This window comes from Salvelinus namaycush, unplaced genomic scaffold (genome assembly GCF_016432855.1).
Source record: "Salvelinus namaycush isolate Seneca unplaced genomic scaffold, SaNama_1.0 Scaffold147, whole genome shotgun sequence".
In the NCBI taxonomy this organism is placed as follows: domain Eukaryota; kingdom Metazoa; phylum Chordata; class Actinopteri; order Salmoniformes; family Salmonidae; genus Salvelinus; species Salvelinus namaycush.
In genome coordinates, this window is record NW_024058197.1 from 73,734 (window position 1) to 83,703 (window position 9,970).

The window sequence follows — 9,970 nt, forward strand, 5'->3', positions numbered from 1 at the left end:
GTATTGAATAGATAAGGTCAAATTTGAGTTAAAGTAAACACTAAGGACTGTTATCCTGAATATTGGGTTGGAAAATGTATTTAAGAAATACCTGTTTAGTTATTTAGATATAGAACTGTTTAAATTTAATAGGCCAAGGGAAGCTCTGGAAACTAATCCTGAGACAAGGTGGTTGACAAAACTTACAGAATATTAGATTAAAGGTTTTTTTAATTTTTTTTTATAATGTCATTGGAATTGGAATGATAAAATCTAATGTTTAATTGAATAAAAAGATAGTCTGTTGTGCGATGATACCCAAGAATGAAGAAGAAAGAGACCAATAATAACATGGGCATAGAATGAAACAGATGGACGTTTTCTCCAGGTTTAAGTACATTACGAATAGTGGAAATTTATTGCAAATGTGTAATTATTATAATTTTTTTTCTCTTTTTCTCGTTTGGTCAATTTATTTTTGTTTTGAGGAACATAAGGTTGTGTATATGTTCCTGAGGAGGGACTGATACTGATATAAATGATATATAAATTGACTTAAGGATGTATTAAACAATGGCTGTTATGGGTTAGGGGACTCATAAATGAAGGTAATGGTAGTGAAGGGGTGTTATTTGTAGAAACTATGTATAATAATAGAGATAATTCACAGAAAAGGAAAGACAGCTGACTGTGTAAAATATAGGGAAAATTCTAAAGTAAATAGAACAATTCACATATCTAAAGATATGGTAAAAAGAATAAGTGGTGGCATTTTGAACACTAGAGCAAAAGTTTAAGAAACTTATTACTTAGTTTTGATAGGATTGGATATTAATCCAACTGGAAGACATTTGACTGATTACATGTTATTGTACAGCAGTTGATGTAGGGAACATCATTTGACTATCATTGAATATTTCTGTGGCAGGAGGCCAGGTATTTGAGGCAGAATGGTTACATAGGGCTGTTATTAAAAATTAAGATTTAGTGATCTTGCTAATGTTGTCAGGAAATAACCCATGTGTAAGTGTGTATGTCCTCAGGAAAAAACAGCCAGAAATGGAAGGGCTTGGGCTGCATTCTGGAGACTGAGTGTACATCAAGATACACCAGGCTGGTGGTATACTTCTTACAACACTGCAGTGGTAAAGTTCTTCATGTCTCTCTTTGGTGGGTGCATAAGTCTCACGAGAAGTAAGGTCCAGCTGAATAATGGGTGAGCTTGAAAACACCATGACAGAGGATGTGGAATCAGAGAGAGAAAGAGAGAGAGACTAGATTCCACTATAGACATACTGGGTTGAGTTTGGAGGCTACTTGTTTTATTTTTAATACATCATGTGAAAGAGAATGGATGATAGGATATTATACTCTAAACAAACATGTTAAAGGGATTGATATGAAAGCATATAGAGTGTTGAATTAATTCAAGAAGAGAGAATGTTAATTGTAGGTTATGCACATGATTATCAGTTGAAATGGAGTAGATGGGAAACTAAGTAAAAATGACATGATTTGGGAACACCTCTCAGAACCTGTGGCCGAAAGGGGAAGACTGGGTGGAAGCATGAGGAAGCTTTTTAGGGCTTTTATTTTTGTGGAGTCCAGCAGAAAAGTATCCTGGAGGCATAGAGTCAGGTAAAGAGAGAGTGGGAATTGTCATGGTCTCAGATTTCAGTTTGCATGAATATATTTATGCATAACACATAACATTGTCAATGGTGTTATGTTTTGTCTGTTGTTTTCCAAGTTTTATGTTTAGGAAACCAGAAGGAGAGGGGTTCGCCAGCTTCAGCTGGAATGTCTGTTTGTTGTGTGATGAGTGATGGAAGTAAGAGGATGTATGGTGCAATCATAGAACAGAGGCCATAAGTCTCTAAGTATGAATGCTTCACAGAAAGTAGGCAGAAACCTGAACCAGGATGAGAGGTTCTGTGTTTGATGATCCAAGGGGACCCGAAGGACCTCTCCCAGTGATACCAGGAGATCTAGTCCACGTTGGAGGGATCCGGAGGAAGTGGGATCAACCGAGGAGAGATGGACCCTATGAGGTGGCCAAAGCAACAAGAACGGCCGTCCAAGTGAAAAGAAGCCAGACGTGGTACCATCTGAACCACTGCAGCTGAGTCCCAACAGAGAGAAGGATACAACCACATAGAGATGAGGACACAGAGGATGCTGATTCACCAGGAGGGAGCCTGGAGGGAGCAGGAGCAGCGGAAACGATTGAGACGCCAGGGAGGAGCCAAGAAAACAGTAAATCAAGTGAAAGCCAAAATATGACACGTGCACCGACTAATGCACCCAGAAGAGGAGGAGAGGCCTCACAAGGAACAGAATAAGAACGTTTCTTTCCTAAAATTGAAACCCTTCCAGATGGAAGCTAAGTCCGGCCTGAGGAGGGAGCTTCAGGTGAAGAAAGAGGAGGAAAAGTCCCGCAAGCTGAAGAAAATGGGGATTACCCCACAATTGACTTTTAAACTTTTGAATGGCCTCCTTTACAGACAATTGATGTTAGAACAACAAAAGAATAATGACATTGACATAACAGAAGCAACAGTGAATGCTAGTATAGAAACAACAGACTAATGCACAATCAAGATGTATGGTGGAAGCAGGAAGAGAAGAATGGAATCAGCCGAACAATCCAAAAAGACTGACAAGGTTAGAATCTATGTTCCACCTCAATTTATAACAGAAGCAGGAGAACTGAAGTCTATCTCAATCATAAGGATCAAACCCTTATCAGAGATTGCACTCTGTGGATGGACACATCACCAAACAAAGGGAGAAGTCGTTTGGGACCCGAAAGGATGTGACCTGACATTAATCAAAGAAAAAGACGAGTAGGTGCTCATCATGAACAAGATTGAACCAGTGGAAGGTGAAGACCTACCCCTGCACCTGAACAGGAAGAACCTGTGACAACAACAAGGGTGGCGGCTGCTGTGACGACCACAGTAGCTACCACTAGATGACATCGACTGCCCTTACCAAGCAGACCACCGTGCCAACAAAGCAACCTGAGACATCAGTCAGGAGAGTTTTTACTGATATTTGAAACTTTCTGATAAACTCTAATGATCTACCTCAAGATAAGAACATTGAAAAAGCAACAGAATTAGATATATCAGAATCAGAACCACTCAAGGACACTACATGAGAAGAAGTAGTGAAGAAGGAGTGATACGAATGGGCTAAGTATATGGCAAACAGACACAGAATGGACAATTGTATTTTGTGAAGAAAATCACCTTTGTCTGATCTTTTAATAGTCTCTGAACCAGCATCATGTAAAAACTGTGTAAGTTGGAAAAATGACTATTGTACCAATAGAAAGTATTCTATTCCCTTGTGACATAAAATGTAGGATTGCTCTGGGTAAGGACTAGGGGAAAAATTATGTTGAATGAGACCATGCTGGGAGACAATGATTGTGCTGCCTATAACATTAGAACTGAATTAAATGTACCTTAATTAGACAGAGGTACCGTGGTTAAAGGAAAATATGAATGTTTTTACAGACACCACACCGAAGGAATTGATGTAGGAAACACCACTGTAGAATGTGATACTATTTGGGTGTTAGAGAATGCGGGAGTTCGTAAAAATAATGATAAAGGGTTGATTATGAATAGAAAAGGGTTGTGTGGTCACATAACTCAGGTTGCGCCATCTCTTACTATGTTGAAAAATCAAGACAGAGGTATTGCTGATAGTTTCTGGATGTGTGGAAAAAACTAACTGTTGAATGTATTGCCTGATGGATGGATTGGTCTTTGTGCCTTAGAGCAATTAAATAGGTTACGATTATTAAATCACCCCATGATGACTATGTAAAACCTAGAGTTAAAAGGGCTTATGAGAAGGATCCTGAGATATACCTTAATGCAATTGGACTGCTTAGAGGTCTATCTAGGGATTTCAAGGCCAGAGATGAGGTTAAATCAGGATTTGAATCTATATTTCTGTGGATAACACCAAATTAGAACTTAGATTGGATTAATTTTATTGGCTATAACCAACAGGGATTCATTAACTATACTTAATTGGCTCTTAGTGGAGAAGGGTGGAGTTTGTGTCATGTTTGGGGATGACTGTTGCACCTTTATTCACAATATTGCTATGGCCAAACTCAAAGGATTATGAGCAGAAGTAAAGGCTAATGCTGATGTAAATGTAATGAAAATGTTTAGACTCTCATGTATGAGTTTGGTTGGATTTAGCGTTAAGAAAGTGGGAAGCCCAGGCAATTATACCAATAAGTATGGAAAGCCTTGCAATGCGGTTGGAGGACCTCTTGACTGCCCCTTTGGTAACCCTAACTGTCTCTATGAAGTGATTGGGGGTGGGGGAGGGGGGGTCATGCGTGTCATGGTTTCCATGTATATGTTCAATTACCCAGTTCAGATTAATGTTTACTCATACATGTCCACAAAAAGTGTAATTTGCGTCACAATTGCAAGTGGTGCAAAAATTCATGAGGATGGTCATTATCATCACCTAGAACCTTTTTTCTGTCAAAGTGTCAAAGAGGAGATTGTCTTATATGTAAGGATGAGGACTGTGGTCTTATGTAAAGGGGTTTTAGCATATCTATTTTGCCTAATGCTTTGTGTTCTTTGTAACCTCAGGCAGGGATTCATACTACATGCTCATTGCTTCATCAAAATATAATGGTTGATTATTAGTATTTTTTATTTTAACTAGATCTTTCATTCCTATTTTATGTTATTAATTGGAGATGTTTGGTCTAGTTGGGTTTTGTAAGAATATTATGTTTCAATTGGATCTTTTCTTCCTGTCTGTGTTTATGTATTGGAGATGTTTGGTACAAGTGATTTGTAAGCTTTATTTTGATAATGTTTTAGTCAATTGTTGGTATTGATATCTACTCTCTATATGTCATTTTAGTATAGTTTTTGAGGTTAATTACCCTCAAGAGGAGGGATTATGTAGGAGTAAGTGACATATGTAGGTAGATATCACACCAATTAAACAATAGATAGGAGTATACTAGAAAATAGTATAAGAAGGCAGATGTGAGTGCATTTGCCATTCTGGTAAATACAGGAAACCGAGGATTGTAGTAGTGTAGTGAACATTAAAGTAATGGACTACATGTTTACATTGATTATGAGACTGTAGTAATGGAAATCTCCTAAGGGACGTTCTGGCTCTTGTATTTTCTCCATTGTGCTGACAGACTGACTAGACATGTCAGCACCTGGGCACTTGGACACACTAGATTTATAGTCTACCCATTACACTAAACAAAACATACATGTCAGACAGATAGGCGCTTAAAGAAATTGGACACTAGACACATAGTCTGCTGATTCTTTAAAGAGATACACATGTCAGAGAAATATGTGTTTAGGGCACTTAGACCCACTAGACATATAGTCTGACCAGTCCATTATGTACATACATGTCAGACACACAGGCACATGAAGAAAGTTGAGACACTGGGATAGAGGGTCTGGCCACCATGATAAACTGATTGAAAGCAGATGGTGGTGAATGACTTCATAGGGGATGGGCATAATATTATATGGGTATAAATATAAAGGACTGGACTTCTGAGGGGGGGTGTGTTCAGTGGGACATTCGAGATGGTTATACTATTGTAAATAAAAGCATGTTTTGATTTCACAAGTTCTGATAAAGCGTTATATTTCTGAGATGATTTTCCACGACACTCTCTGTTCCAGCTTTGATGCACCTGTACTGACCTCGCCTTCTGGATGATAGCGGACTGAACAGGCTTTGATGCACCTGTACTGACCTCGCCTTCTGGATGATAGCGGGGTGAACAGGCTTTGATGCACCTGTACTGACCTCGCCTTCTGGATGATAGCGGGGTGAACAGGCTTTGATGCACCTGTACTGACCTCGCCTTCTGGATGATAGCGGGGTGAACAGGCTTTGATGCACCTGTACTGACCTCGCCTTCTGGATGATAGCGGGGTGAACAGGCTTTGATGCACCTGTACTGACCTCGCCTTCTGGATGATAGCGGGCTGAACAGGCTTTGATGCACCTGTACTGACCTCGCCTTCTGGATGATAGCGGGCTGAACAGGCTTTGATGCACCTGTACTGACCTCGCCTTCTGGATGATAGCGGGGTGAACAGGCAGTGGCCGGGTAATAACAAAGAACAAATGTGTGTACCTGAGGGGAAATATGAATACCAACTATCAATCACTTAGATCATGTATTTTCAGGTAGAGATACATCCTTGGGACGTCCCTAGCCCATTGAAGTTGACATTTAAAAGGGTTACGGTTAGGGGTTAAGGTTAGGGTTTAGGGTAGGGATGTCCCAAGGATCCCAGGTAGCATTGACCATTGTGCATTCTTCTGTCTCTTTTACATAGCAGGTGATGGGTTCTGACTTCTGAACTTGAAAATATGAAATATCCTTATTATGTGAAATTGAATTAAACAATAATGTATGTTGATGCTAATATGATGTACAATATTCCATGATGTTTCTATATGATAACAATAGAATAATATATTTAATATGCCATATACTAATTTTTAACAGTTTCACAGATTAATTTTCATTAACTTCATCATTATGACACACCCCTCACTATTGTCATTGGTTACACTAATTGCACTGTTTGTCTACATAACCTGGTTCAAGTGTTCATGACATCACCCTGAGGAAGGCACAGTGATGCTGAAACGTTGGTAAATACCCATTAAATTGTTGGGAGTTTACACGTGGAGTGTGCAACTTCCTTTATTTTGATAGTTTATAATTTATTCGCCGTTAGTCAGCACCTCCACACAAACTATTTTTCTGGGTGTGCGCCAGCTCATGATTTTTAAGGGTAGGTAACAACACATCCGCCACGCTGATCCTCAACACAGGGGCCCCTCAGGGGTGCGTGCTCAGCCCCCACCTGTACTCCCTGTTCACTCATGACTGCACGGCCAGGCACGACTCCAACACCATCATTAAGTTTGCCAATGCCACAACAGTGGTAGGCCTGATCACCAACAACTACGAGACAACCTATAGGGAGGAGTTCTGGCCGTGTGGTGCCAGGAAAACAACCTCTCCCTCAATGTGATCAAGACAAAGGAGATGATTGTGGACTACAGGAAAAGGAAGACAGAGCACGCCCCCATTCTCATCGATGGGGCTGTAGTGGAGCAGGTTGAAAGCTTCAAGTTCCTTGGTTTCCAAATCACTAACAAACTATTATGGTCCAAACACACCAAGACAGTCTTGAAGAGGGCACGACAAAACCTAATCGCCCTCAGGAGACTGAAAAGATTTAGCATGGGTCCTCAGATCCTCAAAAGGTTCTACAGCTGCAACATCAAGTGCATCCTGACTGGTTGCATCCCTGCCTGGTATGGCAACTGCTCGGCCTCCGACCGCAAGGCACTACAGAGGGTAGTGCGTACAGCGCAGTACATCACTGGGGCCAAGCTTTCTGCCATCCAGGACCTCTATCCCAGGCGGTGTCAGAGGAAGCCCCCCCCTCCACTGTCTGTTATTATCTATGCATAGCCACTTTAATAACTCTACCTACATTTACATATTACCTCAATTACCTCGACTAACCGGTGCCCCCGCACATTGACTCTGTACCGGTACCCCCTGTATATAGTCTCCACATTGACTCTGTACCGGTACCCCCTGTATATAGTCTCCACATTGACTCTGTACCGGTACCCCCTGTATATAGCCTCCACATTGACTCTGTACCGGTACCCCCTGTATATAGCCTCCACATTGACTCTGTACCGGTACCCCCTGTATATAGTCTCCACATTGACTCTGTACCGGTACCCCCTGTATATAGTCTCCACATTGACTCTGTACCGGTACCCCCTGTATTTAGCCTCCACATTGACTCTGTACCGGTACCCCCTGTATATAGTCTCCACATTGACTCTGTACCGGTACCCCCTGTATATAGTCTCCACATTGACTCTGTACCGGTACCCCCTGTATATAGTCTCCACATTGACTCTGTACCGGTACCCCCTGTATATAGTCTCCACATTGACTCTGTACCGGTACCCCCTGTATATAGCCTCCACATTGACTCTGTACCGGTACCCCCTGTATATAGTCTCCACATTGACTCTGTACCGGTACCCCCTGTATATAGTCTCCACATTGACTCTGTACCGGTACCCCCTGTATTTAGCCTCCACATTGACTCTGTACCGGTACCCCCTGTATATAGTCTCCACATTGACTCTGTACCGGTACCCCCTGTATATAGTCTCCACATTGACTCTGTACCGGTACCCCCTGTATATAGTTTCCACATTGACTCTGTACCGGTACCCCCTGTATATAGTCTCCACATTGACTCTGTACCGGTACCCCCTGTATATAGTCTCCACATTGACTCTGTACCGGTACCCCCTGTATATAGTCTCCACATTGACTCTGTACCGGTACCCCCTGTATATAGTTTCCACATTGACTCTGTACCGGTACCCCCTGTATATAGTCTCCACATTGACTCTGTACCGGTACCCCCTGTATATAGTCTCCACATTGACTCTGTACCGGTACCCCCTGTATATAGTCTCCACATTGACTCTGTACCGGTACCCCCTGTATTTAGTCTCCACATTGACTCTGTACCGGTACCCCCTGTATTTAGTCTAGCTTGGAAATAAGCATTTCACTCTAAGATACATTTTTATTTTATTTGACAGACTCATAGTACAGAATGAATGACTGACTGCCCGGTTCAACATCAGTTCACCGTCTCACCTCATACTGTATTGGGCAGCAGCAGCTGACTGCCCAGTTCAACATCAGTTCACCGTCTCACCTCATACTGTATTGGAGCAGCAGCAGCTGACTGCCCAGTTCAACATCAGTTCACCGTCTCACCTCATACTGTATTGGAGCAGCAGCAGCTGACTGCCCAGTTCAACATCAGTTCACCGTCTCACCTCATACTGTATTGGAGCAGCAGCAGCTGACTGCCCAGTTCAACATCAGTTCACCGTCTCACCTCATACTGTATTGGAGCAGCAGCAGCTGACTGCCCGGTTCAACGTCAGTTCACCGTCTCACCTCATACTGTATTGGAGCAGCAGCAGCTGACTGCCCAGTTCAACATCAGTTCACCGTCTCACCTCATACTGTATTGGAGCAGCAGCTGACTGCCCAGTTCAACATCAGTTCACCGTCTCACCTCATACTGTATTGGAGCAGCAGCAGCTGACTGCCCAGTTCAACATCAGTTCACCATCTCACCTCATACTGTATTGGAGCAGCAGCAGCTGACTGCCCAGTTCAACATCAGTTCACCGTCTCACCTCATACTGTATTGGAGCAGCAGCAGCTGACTGCCCAGTTCAACATCAGTTCACCGTCTCACCTCATACTGTATTGGAGCAGCAGCAGCTGACTGCCCAGTTCAACATCAGTTCACCGTCTCACCTCATACTGTATTGGAGCAGCTGACTGCCCAGTTCAACATCAGTTCACCATCTCACCTCATACTGTATTGGAGCAGCAGCAGCTGACTGCCCGGTTCAACATCAGTTCACCGTCTCACCTCATACTGTATTGGAGCAGCAGCAGCTGACTGCCCAGTTCAACATCAGTTCACCGTCTCACCTCATACTGTATTGGAGCAGCAGCAGCTGACTGCCCGGTTCAACGTCAGTTCACCGTCTCACCTCATACTGTATTGGAGCAGCAGCAGCTGACTGCCCAGTTCAACATCAGTTCACCGTCTCACCTCATACTGTATTGGAGCAGCAGCAGCTGACTGCCCGGTTCAACGTCAGTTCACCGTCTCACCTCATACTGTATTGGAGCAGCTGCAGCTGACTGCCCGGTTCAACATCAGTTCACTGTCTCACCTCATACTGTATTGGAGCAGCAGCAGCTGACTTGATCGTTGATGCTAATCATCATGTTTTGAATCTGAGAGTAAATAGAGCCGACTACAACTCTAAAAATGAAGGGTTCAACTGGAGTTGTTCT